Source organism: Medicago sativa, chromosome 4 (genome assembly GCF_051527215.1).
Source record: "Medicago sativa cultivar Bolivia chromosome 4, Bolivia_mono, whole genome shotgun sequence".
Lineage (NCBI taxonomy): Eukaryota > Viridiplantae > Streptophyta > Magnoliopsida > Fabales > Fabaceae > Medicago > Medicago sativa.
In genome coordinates, this window is record NC_140752.1 from 10770097 (window position 1) to 10787057 (window position 16961).

At 32.3% G+C, this 16961-nt stretch overlaps 1 long non-coding RNA gene and 1 pseudogene across 2 annotated transcripts; one reads left to right on the forward strand and one right to left on the reverse strand.

The window, feature by feature from the left end:
- The first annotated feature begins 608 nt into the window (after positions 1-608).
- LOC146926245 (disease resistance-like protein DSC1) lies at positions 609-15908 on the forward strand (annotated as a pseudogene). The gene is made up of 6 exons (XR_015034063.1): positions 609-989; positions 1069-1152; positions 7768-8252; positions 9554-9669; positions 13544-14547; positions 14644-15908. The product of XR_015034063.1 is annotated as a disease resistance-like protein DSC1 (transcript).
- LOC146926246 (uncharacterized) lies at positions 6049-7377 on the reverse strand. The gene is made up of 2 exons (XR_015034051.1): positions 7043-7377; positions 6049-6379 (listed from the first exon to the last, which is right to left on the reverse strand). It is a non-coding gene; the product is annotated as an uncharacterized LOC146926246 (long non-coding RNA).
- Positions 15909-16961: the final 1053 nt, after the last annotated feature.

Genomic DNA, 16961 nt, shown 5'->3' on the forward strand with positions numbered 1-16961 from the left:
AATTTCAACAAATACAACAACACAATATGATGTTTTTGTTAGCTTTCGAGGCAAAGACATCCGCAGGGATTTTCTTAGTCATTTGATTCAGGCCTTTCATCGAAAAAAAAATAAAGGCCTTTGTAGATGGCGTGCTTAAGAGGGGAGATGAAATACCACAATCACTTGTCAGAGGAATTGAAGGATCATTAATTTCCTTGATCATATTCTCACAAGACTAAGCTTCTTCACGCTGGTGTTTGGAAGAACTTGTCACAATACTTCAATGCAATTTAAACTATGCTTCTGTTTTGGTTTGATTCAACAATTTTATTACATGTTGGCTTCTTCAATTGATTAATGATGCGCAAGTATAGTTGTGTTTTCCTCCCCCCTCCTCTTTCACAAAATGAGTATACAAAAAGTGTGCATTAAGAAATGACACAAGGGGAGAAAACATATTCTTTTTTTGAGAGGAAGGAAAACATATTCTTATATGTATCCTTTACTTTGGTTTGGGTTCATTGATTCATTCCTTCCCCCATAAGGTAACATATTTTTATATTATATATATATATATCCTTTACTTCTGTGCAATTGAATTAGCTCTTGGTGATTAAGGTTGTGTCAGAAAAAAATTGTGGTATTATTATCAGTTGATTATATTTCTTACTTTTTTTTCCTTTATTATTATAAGTTGATTTGATTAATTATATGTTTTGCATGACCATGGACTTTTCTTTCCTTTATTATTATAAGTTGATTTGATTATATGTTTTGCATGACCATGAACTTTTCTTTCCTTTATGTTTTAAGCCATTCGTAACAAAGTGAGTCACCAATCTTCTAAAACTAATGAATCACTACTTAATATCAATATAGTCATTCCACTTTTAATGATGATTATCCTTTTGGGCTGGATCATTGCTCTTTTGAGCTTCCTCAAATTTGTTGCGTTGTTATTGCGCCGTGGTCAAGGAACACGTGATGAGGCGGGTCTTATTCCTGAGGTACTAATAAACTTTTATGAGTTTTAACATCTTAGAATATTACCTCTGATTTTGCTTCTATTAATTTGTATTTCTTCAGAGAAGTATGTCATCGCCAGATGAAATTGTTGCTGGAACCTCTAACTTGGAAAAGCAGCCATTAGGGGTCTCTGATATAAATCATGTATGTGAAATATGTGTAGGGGTGTTCGCGGTGCGGTTTGGATCGGTTTTGAGGCAAAATGTCAACCGATTCAAAATAAAAATCACATCCGGTTCGGTTCGGTTTGGATGAGAATTCTAAAAAAATCCGAACCGAACCGATCCAAATATACGCGGTTTAATTTGGATCGGTTTTTGGACATCCAAAATGTAAAATATATTTTTTTTATTTACTCTTTTTTGAAAAATATAATTTTTTCATTAATATTAATATTACACAAACACGGTAAAATAATAGGTTTGATGCAAAATATATTAAAAAGTTAAAATTATTGTATGAAAATTATCGATTATATTTGAAACATATGTAGTCATAATAATATAGATTAAATTAGTATAATATATAAGATTAAAATTTAACAAGCAACATAATAATGCAATATATAATACTAATAAAAGAATAAATAAGTATTAATATTTATTTTTGCGGTTCGGTTCGGTTTGGTTTGGTTTTGAAAAAGTGATCTGAAATCCGATCCGATCTTAGCGGTTTTTACAAAACAACATCCAAACACATCCAAATATATTCGGTTTTTTGCGGTTTTCGGTCTTTTTGGATCGGTTTGCGGTTTTATTTTGGAACGGTTTGGATTTGAACACCCCTAAATATGTGCTTCTACTAATCCATATATATATATATATATATATATATATATATATATATATATATATATATATATATATATATATATATATATAAACTCAGTAAGGCTCTTTTAACATTAGCCTTTACTTTACCCTATTTCCTAATACTACAAGAATTGGTACAAACGTGGAAGAATATGAATATTAAATAACTACATAAGCTGATATGTGAATTTGTATTGCAACTTTATGTTTTAAATTGTTTTTGCTTTTCAGACTCGGTCTTTGTTTACATTAAGGAAAAGGATTGTTTTGTAACTTTAAACAATTTCTTATCAATACTTTAAAGCACAATATTTTAAACAACAATATTTTGAATTTAGAAAATGTTCAAAATTATTTTCTTAGGATTGTTTTTCAGATCAGATTGAAGTGTGAAAATAATTTGATACTAATAAATAGAGTAATTTGTTTCTTATCAATACCTTACAACAACAACAGCCAAGTCTTATCCTGTTAATTCTTCAAAAAAAAAAAAAAAGTCTTATCCCATTAAGTGGGGTCGACTATGAATCAAACGACGCCATAACCATGTCTTTCTCCAACTCATTTATCTTTATATCATTCCCAATAGTTTCTCGTATAGCTTTTCTATGTCTACCAAGTGATCTGAATCCCCTACATCTGATCTACTTTCCTTACATCCATATGTCTTTTCTCTACATGTCCAAGCCACCTTAAGTCTAGTTTCTACCACTCACTCCATTATAAAATATAAGTAAAAGGGTGTCAAATGAAGTTGATGTATTTAAACCAAATTTTTAACTAAATACATCAATTTTTTGTTTGACTCACTTTTGTTTATATTTTGTAACAGAGGAAGTAGTAGCATTTCTTAATTGTTGCTGTATTTTGTTTCACTACAAGAAATCTTGCATTTTGCCAGGGGCGGAAGCCCTGGCAAAATGCAGAAAGCCCTGTCAAAAGGATGTCTGCCAGGAGCAGAATACCCAGCAAATACGCTCATCGCAAATTGTCCTGCCAGGGGTTTAGCTCCTGGCAAATGCGCTCCTGGCACAAGCCCTGGCTCAACCCCTGGCAAATTGTGTCTGCATGATTGCAGGCTTTTCTGACGTTGTGCAGGCTTTTGCAGACAGTGTCAGCATCACATCAGTCATTTTCAAACCATGCCAAGAACAATGCCAGGGGTTAACCCCTGGCAAAATGCAAACGATTTTTAAAAAAAAAAACATTTTTTATTTGTTTAAAAAATCAAAATATTAAAATCTACTAATATGAAAATAAATGTCCATTGAATTTACCATTTTACCCCCAGGAGGGGCATTTTGGTAAATTAATTATTGGAAGGTTTTTTTTTTAGGGTTGGCATTTGAATTTCCATTTTTTCCCCTAACCAATTTTTTTTAATTATTTTCTAATTTTTATATTTTTAATAACTTTTAATTATTTTCCAATTTTTATATTTTTAACTATTTTTCAATTTTTCCTCCCAAATTCAGTTGCTTCTACATTGCCGTTGTGGGAGATTAAGGTATCGTTTGACCCGACTTTTTTCAAACTTCTCTACATTTTTAAGGAGAAGTTAGGCCGAATACAATATCAATTAAGTACTTACCAAAAAAAGTACTTTTTTTGAACGCATAAAATTGAATGGAATGAGCTTTGACCAGAAGCTGTTGAATGTTACTTTAAAAAACTACTTCTCGACAATTTATTTCACAAGCACCTCTTTTCAACTCACGATGGGAACCTTTTCTTTATTTTTTTAATATTATATTTCAATATGTTTTTTTTTCTTCCATTTAACTTTATTTTTTTTAACCGTTCCATTAATTTTTTAAGGAGGTTCCATTTAATTTTATTACCTTTTTTTCAAAGGAATTTTATTATCTTTTTATCACTTATATATTTAATTTCAATATCGTTTAATCATCACAATCTCACAAATATTTTTATTCACGCTGTCATTTAATGATCCCAAATATTTTTATCTCCTTTCTTCAACCTCGTGAATATATACACACATTAACGTTTAGAGTAATATTTTATGTCCGTCTGTCTGTTTTTTTGTTACGCTAATGCATATAATTTTTTTAGTGTTGCTTGGTTGAGTGCTACCTCACCAATTTTTTTAACTATTTTCCAATTTTTATATTTTTAAAAACTTTTAACTATTTTACAATTTTTTATTTTTAACTATTTAAAACTAAGTTGATGGTTCATGGTTTTTAAGGTTTATATTTTTACCATCTATCCTTTCAATGTAATCTTCCAGACTGAATATTACTAAGCATATGTGAAGAGACTGAATATTGCTCAGCTGATATTACTTTTTTGACGTCAAAGAGATTTTTTATTTTTTAACGGTCAAATTATTAATAACCAAATTCCTACACAAGACGCTAAAGAGTTTAATGTGTTTCTTTCGTTCATTTTGTGTCATGTAAATATTGGTGTTAATCCCTTTTTACTAACTCTATGACAGTAGCGCTCACTTTTAAAATTTTAACTAATATGTAATTTATGATGTTTTCCCGCTCTTGATAAAGCTTTAATAAATATTTTAATAAAGATTTATAATTTTTGTGCAATATTCATTAATTGTTCATTTTTCCTTCGGAACAATTTTTTTACAAAATACGTTACTGAACCCCATGCCTTAGACCATGCATCACAAATATTTGGATTATGCGACCTTCATTCTCAAATTTACGAAGAATGGTAATATTCCGTAATTTGAACATCTCTCCTTTAAAATAAGTTTTTTAAAAGTGCCTATAATTCACATGAAAGGACTCGATACTAAATTGCAGTTAATATCTGCCTTTGCTATAGATCATGTGAAATGATTTATATACGTTGAAACTGAAAGGCAAAATGATATAAATCAAGAAGAGAGGCATTCAACTATCTATCTGATTCAGAAGTTTGTTCACCTGAAAGGACTGAATACTAAATTGCAGTTAATATCTACCTTTGTTGTAGATCATGTGAAAGGATTTATATACGTGGTACTAAATTGCAGTTAATATCTGCTTTTGCTAGGGGTGGCGAAAATACCCATGCCCATGGGTACCCGTGGGTAAAATCCGTCACAGGTATGGAGCGGGTAGCTAAACAGGTATCCACGGGTATAATAAATGGGTATTTGACTACCCATTATTATATGGACACAGACACGGATTGGATTGTATCCATACCCACGGGTACCCATACCCGATAATAAATTAAGTAAATTACTAATATATATCATATCTAATTACTTAAAGTTGGTACCTTATTGAAGAAAATTTTACCGCCCACCTAAAAATCCTCAATAATAACCTATTTTTATTTTAAATTTTTTTAATTCATCTTATTAAGTTCACCGTTTCCACTTCATTCACATCATAAAACATATAGATTATATAAGAATCATGAATTTTCTACGAATTATGTATGATTTATGAAATTTTGAGTGGATTATGTATGGATGTTTAAAAGTTGAAGTTTTTTGGTAATTAAAAAAGTTATTATTTGTACCAAAAAATAAATAAATTCAAAACTCCATGGGTACCCATGGATACCTCAATACCCACGGGTAACCGTATAGTGGGTATCCACGAGGATACAGGGCGGGCACGGGTATCATATTTATCCAACGGGGCGGGGACATATATCATATTATCCGTACCCATGGGTATCAATTGACATTTGTTGTAGATCATGTGAAAAGATTTATATACGTTGAAGTTAAAACACAAAATGATATAAAGTAGGTAGAGAGGCTTTCAGCTATCTGTCTGATGCAGAAGTTTGTTCACCTGAAAGAACTGGATACTAAATTGCAGTTAATATCTGCCTTTGTTGTAGATCATGTGAAAGGATTTATATATGTTGAAGCTGAAAGTCAAAATGATATAATCAGGTAGCTTTGGTAATAGGGTTTTCATTGGTTTATAGATAGATATCAATTATTACTGGAAAAGTGTTTCTACCGCTGACTAAATATGTTTTCATTTGTTACTCGTGATCAAGCCATTTTGAAGATTTAATTTTGTAATCCGTAATGCAAGAGTACTCTAAATATTATATTATGGTTTATAATTATCTGTCATTTCGCAATCTATCCTTCCAATATAATATTTTGTCAAATATGTTACTGAACCCCCGTGCGAAGCACGGGTTTGTAACTAGTTTAATAATGAAAATAATTTTAAAAAACGTTTTAAAAATGTTTTTTAATTAGATAGATATTTCTTTTAAGGAATGATTATTAGATAGATAGTAGGCATTTTTATTCCTAAAAAAAAAAAGTAGGCATTTTTATGGCCCTAAATTAATACAATACATTGATAAAAATTGATAAGAAACATATACATTCTCAACAACTAGTTCGTCTTCCCAAACACAACTCAAAAATATAAAATACCCACATATTACTTGCCAAACAATACAATTGGTTTAATGTGATTTTGTGATAAATGGAGTTCACTGTCAATAAGTCTCAAGCACTTGGTGAAAAAGAAAGTTGTGACAAACCACATCCTTGGTGTAAATGGAGCCAAAAAGGCCAAAGCACTAGTTTATGTCTCACGATTCATCTGGAGAAAATCAAGACACAGCAGAAAAATTATCAAAAATAAAACTTGGTTACTTATTCATATTTATCAAACCACATCAACATGTCATGAAAAGGCATAAACACACTACATCAGAACATTGTGTAATAGAAATATACAAGAAACAATTGTTAACAGCAGCATAAGACAATCTCTTGAATCCTATTTCCCTATGTACATCAAAAAATTAGATTTTGAAAAATAATGCAGTCTATTAGAAGAGGTCATCAAACTAGAAATGATTTCCTAGACTACCACTCTTACTGTTGTGCAGTGTGAATACAACTAAATCATATGATATATTGACGCAACAATCCAAGTTAAATTCAGCTCACACATGCATATTTTTTCTAAATCCCTTAACTATAAAACATTCACAAAAACCCTCAATTAAATCAATAACTACAAAGCTCATAAATCAATAACTATCATTTTTTTTTTCGCTAAAAAAAAAATTAAAAAAATTGATTTGGGAAAATAGAGACTAAAAAACTAAATTAAAATTTTAATGAAAAAGTGATAGAACTCGAAATCAACACATCACATAGTAATTAGGTCAAAATCTGAGAGAAACAACATAATCAATGGATTTACAGGAAATGAAAGAATCATTGAAATGAAATAGAGTTGAAGTAAAGAAAGTACCGTTGTGAAGATTCAGCTTAAGGACAGTGATTTAGGACAAAGGGGTGAGCCTCAGACTCAGTGTGAAGAAGAACGGAACTACACGAGAGAAGATAAGAGAGAGGGTGGTGGTTGGGGTTATTGAAACCTCATGGATCTGAAAATAAATTGGTGGTTCTTTGCAGAGGAAGAAAAGAGGAATTTAATGGTGGTTTTATTTTTGTGTGGGATGGTCAAAGTTGACTGAAAACTTAGAGAGAAGGTAGCTAATGGTGGTGGGTATGGAGGAGAGAAAGAAGAAGCTTTCTCTGTTAGTATTTTGTTTCCACATGAAAGAAGAAAGAGAAAAAGGAATTGGCTTTGTAAGTGTTTCTTATTTCACTTATAATAATAATAAAATAATAATAATAATTATATCCTTTCTCACTTGTCAGATCTGAACCAGCTTTTGTCACAATAGAAATAGCTTTTACAAGTTGCCATGGGCATTCCCCCACTTTTCTCCTGGCATAGGCTCACAATTTCAAATTTGATGTTCCCGCCTAAAAAAAGACATGGATTATGTGTGGGGTATCCCTTGGTAAATTAGCCAGGAGTTTTCCCAGGCATTGCTCCTGGAAAATTTGCCAGGAGTTTTTGCTCCTGGCATAGTTCCCTAGCAAATTACATGATTTCTTGTAGTGTTTATGTTATTAGGATCTCACCTAAATTTTTATGAAGAATCTAATACTTATATTTGTTAAAAGTTGAAGGGTGCAGCAGAAAAGGCAATGCCAAACAACAATACTCCTCATTCAAAGTATGATGTTTTTGTAAGCTTTAGGGGTGAGGATATCCGCCACGACTTTCTTAGCCATTTGGTTAAGGCTTTTCCTCGAAAGCAAATAAATGCTTTTGTCGATGACAAACTTAAGAGGGGAGATGACATATCAGATTCACTTGTTGAAGCAATTGAAGGATCATCCATTTCATTGGTCATATTCTCAGAAAACTATGCTTCTTCACATTGGTGTTTAGAAGAACTTGCGAAAATAATTGATTGCAAAGAGAAATATGGACAGATTGTAATACCTATTTTCTATGGGGTAGATCCTACAGAAGTACTACATCAAAAGAAGAGTTATGAATTTGCTGAACTTGAAAAAAAGTATGAATTGTCCGAGGTTCAGATATGGAGAGACGCTTTGAAAAAATCAGCTAATTTGTCGGGAATCAAGTCATTAGATTTTGGGTAAGCTCTTTCAAACCCGTACATTTTGTGTGTTTTACCGATATTCACTTTTTTAAAAAGACATTGCTGTTTATTAAAAAGGACGACATAGTATATATGTTTTACCTTTTAGGCATACATGCATTTTTAGTTCTCATATTTTGCTATAACCGCAGTTTTGGTTCTCCATATTTTAATTGTCTAGTTTTAGCCCTCTATTTTAAAAAATTTGAACAAACTATGATTTTGACCTTTCAATTTGATTACATGGCAATGCATTTGTTCATTCTTATCTCCTTGTATCATTTTATTTGATCTTTTTCTTGGCTTTGTATGCTTGGCCATGAATAAATTTAACAACCCATTTTTTAAGACTATGAGCAATTAGACCATTCGTGTTCATGTCAAGTCATCAAATTGGATGGTAAAAACAATGGGTTGGTCAAAAGAATTTTAAATTGGAAGGGGCAAAATTGTGCAATTAGAAATAGAGAAACCAAAGTTGCGGTTTTGTCAAAATAGACACGTCAAAAATGCATTTAAATATTATTATATTAATTAAGTTTACTTCCTTTTATCCCTAAGAAAAACAAGTTTACTTCCTTATATTTTATTAACTGTTGCACTAAAAAAAGTTTACTTCCTTATATATTGTTATTGATTGTTGCACCTCTTTGCCCCTTTTGTTTTATAGTTATTTATATATATATATATATATATATATATATATATATATATCAAGAAAACCAATAAATTTTGTTAGGAAAAATTATACAATTCGTCCCTTATCTGAATTTCAGTAACATTTTTATCCTTTATTTTTTTATTTTGTATTAATTTAGTCGTTTATATTATAAAATGTCAACATAATGATCCTTTTAATAAAATAAAAATCAAAAACTTCAAAAAAAAAAATCATCAAATTCATAAACAAATCCAAATCTTCATCATACAAATTTAAAAACTCATATTTCATTCAAAAAATCTCATAAAAATGCTAAGATATTGACATTTTTTGAACATAAAAGACTAAATTGAAACAAAAAATAATATAAAATGACGAAGGTGTTACCTAAGATTAGTCATGGGACAAATTATATAATTTTGCCATTTTATTACTTTTGATAAAATTGTTTTTTCTTTTCCTTATAACATCCTTAACTATTTATTATCTCATTCTATCTATTTTTGTTTCTGCAATAAAAAATTAAAGATATTATTGACTTGCATTGAACTATGGAAATTAGTATATTTTAATTTCCAAATGATATATAAAAAGATACTATTTTTGAGACTTTCTTGATACATCCTTCAATCAATAGGAATGATGTCGTGCTGGTGGAAGAAATCACCAAGGTTGTGTTGATGAGGTTGAGTAAGCTCAAGAATTCACCGGTTAAATCAAAAGAACTTGTTGGAATCGACAAACCAATTGCACATTGTTTTATCTTGGTTTTCGGGTGTCAAACATTGATTATGTTTGAACCTTTTAAACCGGTGATATCTTATTTTTTCTTGGGAAGGGAAAAAGTAAGCAAAACCCTTGAGAATCGAGGTCCGGGAGTTGTTTTCGCTACGGGAAGGTGTTAGGCACCCATAACGACTATAGTAACCTATAGGAACCGTCTTTAATTTCTACGCGCGCGCTTTTATTTTTAAATGCTATTTGAAAATGTTATTTACACCTAAAATTTGCTAAGTGAAGAATTGGAGGGGGAAGAAAGTGTTTGAATTTTTATTTTAGTTGAATTGAAGGAATTTTGTTCCTTGCCTACGTACCCGTTTAAGGGATCAAATCCACCGTAGTTCTCTTTCAAAAATGTTTTTGTTTTTGTTGGTTGATTTTAAGTTTGAAAATGGAGTTTGAAGAATAGAAAGAGGCCTCAAGGGCATGAGATTGGAAAATAGTGAGGTTGAATTAGTGAATTGCAAAATATGGTCAAAATAGGATTAGAGTTCATTGAAATTTGATTAAGAAAATGGAAAAGGAAAATACAATGGGATTTTGATCCCAAGGTTTATTATGAAAAATGTTTGAATGATGCTTGTTTATATTTTTTGGAAAATGATTTTTCTAAGTATAAAGCCTAAACATACATCTAAACATACAATCTTAAACATACATCTAAACATGCATACTCTAGCTATATAGTGATGTGTGTGCATGTGTCGGTGCTTGTGTCGGTGTACATTATTAGAGTCCATTGTCCTTTACATCATACCCTAGATACATTCTATGGCCTCTTTGCCAAGAAATTAAAAGCATAAGAAGAATATTACAAAATTTCCTAAGTGTTTACATTCTAACTTTGGTACAAATCATATTGCAAGAAGAATAGAGATGAAAATGGGATGGGATGATGATGCTTATGGTGAATATGAAATATGAAATGAAAAGGTTAGTGGCACAAGATATGAAACCAATCAAAGCTATCATAACAAAAGTAAGAAGATTAACATAAAAACAAGCAAAAATAATGCAAAGTAGGCCTAAAGATTTATTAATGATGCAAGGCTTGAACAAAACCTATAACTCCCATGGTTTAACACATTTTTAAGATGTGAAATCCAAGTTTAAAAATGAGAATTCAAGAGAATTAGCAAGCCTTACATTTTAATGTGAATTTTAGGCCTATTTTACACCACCTATTCACCAACATTACTTGCAAAGCAAGCAAGTGAGTAACCAAATGCACATGACCAGTAGGAAATATACTCAAACTATGGTAAATTCTTCACAAAAACACCCCTCATGAATCACGAATGTGCATCAAAAATAGAAACAAAAATTGAACCAATTTTACCCTAATTTTAACATGAAATTCAAGAAATGTAACAAGAAACTATCTCAACATTTTTTATCAAGTTCTCCAGTGCACAACCAACACAAAAGCATCACAAAAATACTAAGAGAATCCTATAAATTTCGCTAAGGCTTCTTAAAATGTTTCAAGCATGCCAGGGGTGTGATTATCAAACAATAACATGGAAATAGCAAAAACAAGCATTAGAACACAGGAAAAACGGGCTTAAGGCCCAAACCCACACACAAGTGGATCCTGGATCACCAGGCAGCCTGTGGACCGCAGGATTGATCCAGGAACCCTAAACCTAGATCTAACGGTGGGGATTCAGGTTTTAGGAGTGAACCAGACCGGTCTGACTGAACCAATCCGGTTCACTCCAGTATAAAAGCATGGAGACCGGTCCAAAATCATTCTAACCCTGGCTTTCTCTCTCTCTGCTTCAGATTCTCTCACACTCTCTCGTTCTTTCTTCATCGTTTCATTCATCTTCATGACTCTTGACTCATAAACATGATTTAAACCACAAACTAGCATGGATCTGACACAGAACGTTTCGCTTTGGTGATTTTCGAAGGATGAGGCTCTAACCGTTTCGAACTTGTGATTTTTTTGAAAGATGTTGTTTAAACCATTTCGAATTCGTAGTTTTTTGCAGGAAAGTATTCGGAACACTTCGATCTTGAAGTTTCTTGAAAGAAACTGTTCGAACTGCTTCGATTTTGACATTTTTGACATGAAATTGCTCGAAATAGTTTGAACTTGTTGTTTTTGGTGGAAAATTTGTTCGAAGCGATTCAAACTCTCACCGAAACGAAACGTTTTGGATATCTGGAGTTTTTTGGAATTGAAACCCTAATTCGATTCATCCTCTACGTTAATGATGAATTTACGCTCTGAATCAAAAGGTAAACGGTGAATTTTCGCTATTTTCGAAATTAGGGTTTCTTTTCAAAAAAATTTTTGAGCTTTTCAAACTTTCACTCCAATTCACCGTTTAATCCTTTTCGTATAACCTTCGATGATGATTATGGATGAAAACGAGAAGGTTTATGCGAGTTTACCTGGATTTGTTTGGAGGTTCGAACAACGAAAGATCCTGCACTTGTTCTTGATCGTTCTGATAAACTCTATGGAGGCACTGAAAATAAATCAGTTCTTCTTACTTTTTCTTTCGCCGATTCAGAACAAACTTCGATTATCTCTTCTTCTCTTTTCCCTTTGCCTCTGTGATCGTATGATTCACCACTCCAATGGTGAATTCATGCTTGAATTGCAGGGGAACGAGCTCAATGATGAAGATTACGCAAGTAATCTCTGAGAGTTCGTTGAATTCGAAAACGTTTCTTGATGAATTGCAAATTTTTGATTTCAATCCTTGGAATTTTGTGTTGATTTCTTGTACTTGATGATGAACTGATAGATTTGTGGTGGTTTTTGTTCGAATTTGTGAAGAATAGGCGTAATGTGTGTTTGTTACGGTGGCCGGAATTCTGTTATGGTGGTTTTTGCGGTGGCTGTGATGTTGGTTACGGTGGCGAAGGTTTCTCTGAAGAGAGAGAGAAAGTTTGTTAGAATTTTGATGAGGTGTCTTTTTGGAATGGGTGAATCTGACTCTTTGACCTGAGTTGGCACCATTTTATAGGTGCCAAGTGTTCCTCCTGCCCAATGAAATGCTGACACGTGTTTTGGATTCTAAAAAAAAAGACTATGGACCTATTTGCAATTTACTAAAATTGAAGGACTGGACTGTAATTGAGAAAAAGGACTTAAAACGAAAAAAAGGATTTAAGGGACCTAAAGGACTAAAAAGTAAAACCTAAAAAAGGACATAAGATGGCATAAAAGGACCAAAGTGCAATTTCTAAAAGTTTAAGGACTAAAATAAAAAATAATAAAAATTGGAATAAAATTGGTAAATTGGAGAGAACGTAAAGTGAAACCAATAAAATTGACAAAACGGACTAAAATGAACCCATGGCCTAAATGAGGTACTTTAAAGTAACCTCTCTCTGCCGAAATTTCGTGTGAAATGACCAAAATGCCCCTGGGGCTAAAAACGACCAAAAAAATGACTCAGATGCAAATTAAAATGGATTTTTTAACAGAGAGATGAAACAAAGACTTATACAAGCAAAATTAAAAGACTCAGAGGCAATTTCTTGGAATTTAAACAGTGACTTGACACTTGAAAAGACTAAAATGCCCCTAGGGGCAAAACTGGCATAAAATGACTTCAAATGCAACTTTTGAAATGGATTTTGACATAGAACTGAAACAAGGGCTTATTCACACTATTTGAAAGGACTTAAACACATTTTTGAAAGACTGAGAGAAATTTGACATAGGAAATGACTAAAATACCCTTGCATGTGAATTCTGCAAATAACATTGAAATAAAATGCAGAAGAAGATGCAATTGATCAGAGACAATTCAAATGACTTATAATGCAAAAAAAAGAAGAATTAAACAAGTATTTTTAGGTCCAAAATTAGGGTATAACACACATTTGAAATCATTGTTAAAGAAAGAGTCACAAAAGGCCCCTGTTATTGGATTTTGGGGTATGGGCGGTATTGGCAAGACAACTATTGCAAAAGAATTATTTAACTAAATTTGTTCTGAATATGATGGTTGTTGTTTCTTGGAAAAGGTAAGTGAAGAGTTAACAAGACATGGAATGGAATCTTTAAAAAATAAACTTTTTTCTAAACTATTGGCAGAAGATGTGAAAATTGATACACCAAATTGGTTGCCTAGTGATGTTGAGAGGCGGATTGGCCGCATGAACGTTCTTATCGTTCTTGATGACGTCAAGGGTACAGATCAACTGGAAAAGTTATTTGGAAGTCGTGATTGGTTTCAATCTGATAGTAGAATAATTCTAACAGCCAGAGATAAGCAAGTACTTACTGCTAATGAAGTTGATAAAGATGATCTGTTTGAGGTTGGGGTATTGGGTCCTACTGAAGAACTTGCGCTTTTCAATTTGAATGCCTTTAAACAAAGTGATCTTGAAGTTGATAAGTTTTGTGATGTATCAAAGAGGGTGATCAATTATGCCAAAGGAATTCCATTAGTTCTTAAAGTTTTGGCTAATATGCTTCGTGGAAAAAGTAAAGAAGTATGGGAAAGTCAACTAGACAAACTTAGAAAACTGAAAGATAAAGAAGTTCATGATGTAATTATACAAAGTTACAATGATCTTGATTGTTTGGAGAAAAAATATTTTTTAGATATTGCTTGTTTCTTCAATGGGTTGAATTTGAAAGTGGATTACATGAAACTTTTATTGAGAGATTCTAACAGCGATAAGTCAGTGGCTTTTGTGTTAGAAAGGTTGGAAGACAAAGCTCTTATAACTATTTCTAAAGATAATGTTATATCGATGCATGACATTCTACAAGAAATGGGTCGGGAGGTTGTTCGCCAAGAATCTAGTGAACACCCTGAAAAACGCAGTCGATTATGGAATCCTGATGAAATTTATGATGTATTGAAAAATGACAAGGTAAAAAATATGTAATTTTTAGATAATGTTTGTCATGTTGGTTAAAAATGTGTCTTTCAAAGATTTAAATGTTTTATTTTACTTTCATGACTGCAGGGTACCAATGCTATTAGAAGCATAAGTCTGTCAACAATATGGAAGCTCAAGTTAAGCCCTCATGTATTTGATAAGATGACCTATCTTCAATTTTTGAATTTTCGTGACATAGAGGGGTTTGATTGTTTTCCTCAAGGGCTTCAATCTTTTCCACGTGGTATAAAATATCTTCATTGGACATACTGCCCTCTAAAATCATTGCCAGAGAAGTTTTCTGCAGAGAATCTTGTTATATTGGACTTGTCATATAGCCTACTGGAAAAGCTTTGGTGTGGAGTGCAGGTAATTGGATATTTGCCTACCTGAGCATCCTTCATCAGTTGAAACTCTACTTGTTGACTGTGAGTCACTGAAGACTGTATTGTTCCCTTCAACAGTTGCTGAACAATTCAAGGAAAACAAGAAAAGGGTTGAGTTCTGGAATTGCTTGAACTTGGATGAAAGTTCTCTCATAAATATTGGGTTGAATGTTCAAATCAATTTAATGAAGTTTGCTAACTTTGGTTCTAATATTAAAGCAGTGTATCCTGGAAGTAGTGTTCCAGATTGGTTTGAGTACAAGACAACAAATGATGACATGATTGTTGATCTCTCTCCACATCATCTCTCCCCTTTGCTGGGGTTTGTTTTTTGCTTTGTTATTGCTTGGGGGACCGGATTTTTTAGCAAAATTAAATTGAAAATTACTATAATTGAGGGTGACGATGAAAAGGATGGCGTCGATATTGACTGGCATATGCCATCGGGTTCACAGTTCTCAGTGTTTAATTATTCAGAGCATGTGTGCATGATATACGACCAACAATGTTCTTCTCAGTACCTAACTAGAATAGCAAAAAATCAGACAAGCTTTAAAATCAAGGTTTCAGCATGGACAGAATTTCTTTCCATCAAGGAGAAGTTAAAAGGGTTTGGCATGAGCCCCATAAACCAGTCAACATATCAAAATCTCATTCAACAAATGGAATACGATTGTGCTGAAGGTGAGGGGAAGAATAATACTTGTTTATGAGGGGAAAAAGGAAATAAAAGAAAAAGAAAAAGAAGGTGCGACAAAACAAAGTGTGTCGAGGAAGCAAAACAAAGCGTGACAAAGCCTTGAAATGTTGGGAAAAGTTTTTTGTTTTCTAGTGTGTCACTGTTCTTTTATGCAAAGTTTTTTATTATCAAGTCTTTTATGCAAAGTTTACTGTGTTGAAATAATTAAATATTATGGTTGAGTGTATGAATGGACCCGCATTTGATATCAACCATTTCATTTGTGATGTTGCCTATTTGAAGCTAAAAATAATAATACTAATTTCTTAATTTGTATGTTTAACCGAAGATGATTTGAGGCGTTTAACTGATAACTTCAATAATTGATTTTTCTTTGTAACACATAAAAGTGTAAATTCATTTAAATAACAAAACTAAGATTTGTTGAATCATATATTCTTTGAAGGAGAACCAATGTGTGGTGGGTTTATGGTAAACAATTATGACACTTTCGGGATTCAATCTCTTGCTCTTGCGCGTAGAGAGAAATTAGTTCGTCGGAGGAAGCTCACCTTATTGCCCAACATATTTATTAGGTGAAGTTAAAAGGGTTTGGAATCAGCTCCATAAACCACTCAACATATCACAGATCACAATCTCATTCAACAAATGGAATACGACTGTGCTGAAGGTGAGAGGAAGAAGAATATTTCTTTAAAAGGGAACATAGGAAATAAAAGAAAAAGAAATGAGTTGTGTGCGTGCTGAAGCCTTAAATGATCCTGCTTCTTTCCAATGTTTGGGAGAAGTTACTTGTTTTCTAGTGTGTCCATGTTGACTTTTATGCAAAGTTTACCATGTTTAAATAATAAAATATGAAAATTGCTGTTCACACATTAGAGAAGGCTGGGACACACATGTAAAATACGTTTTTGCCCCCTCGGCAGTTAACTGCCGAGGAATTAAAAATCCGGCTGCAGTTAACTGCCGAGGAATTCCTCGGTAGTTAACTGCCGAAGTTTTCTGAACATAAACAGATCGAAACAGAAGCAGTTCCAGTTTCAATATTTTGCTTCAAACACTAACAAATTCTCTCCAAAATCACATTTTCACGAATTGCAAGCAAATCATCACCACATTATCACAAGTAAGTACCCTTAATCATTGCAATGTTAATGTTAGTTTGTTAGGTTTATTTTTTTTAAAAATTAGAGTAGTTTGCATGTGGTTAGGTTAATGATGAGTTGATGATTAAAATAGACAATTTGATGATTGCATGTGTAGTTTTTGAATTGATAAATGAATGTAGATGTTGCCTATGCTGTTTAAATGGTAATGTG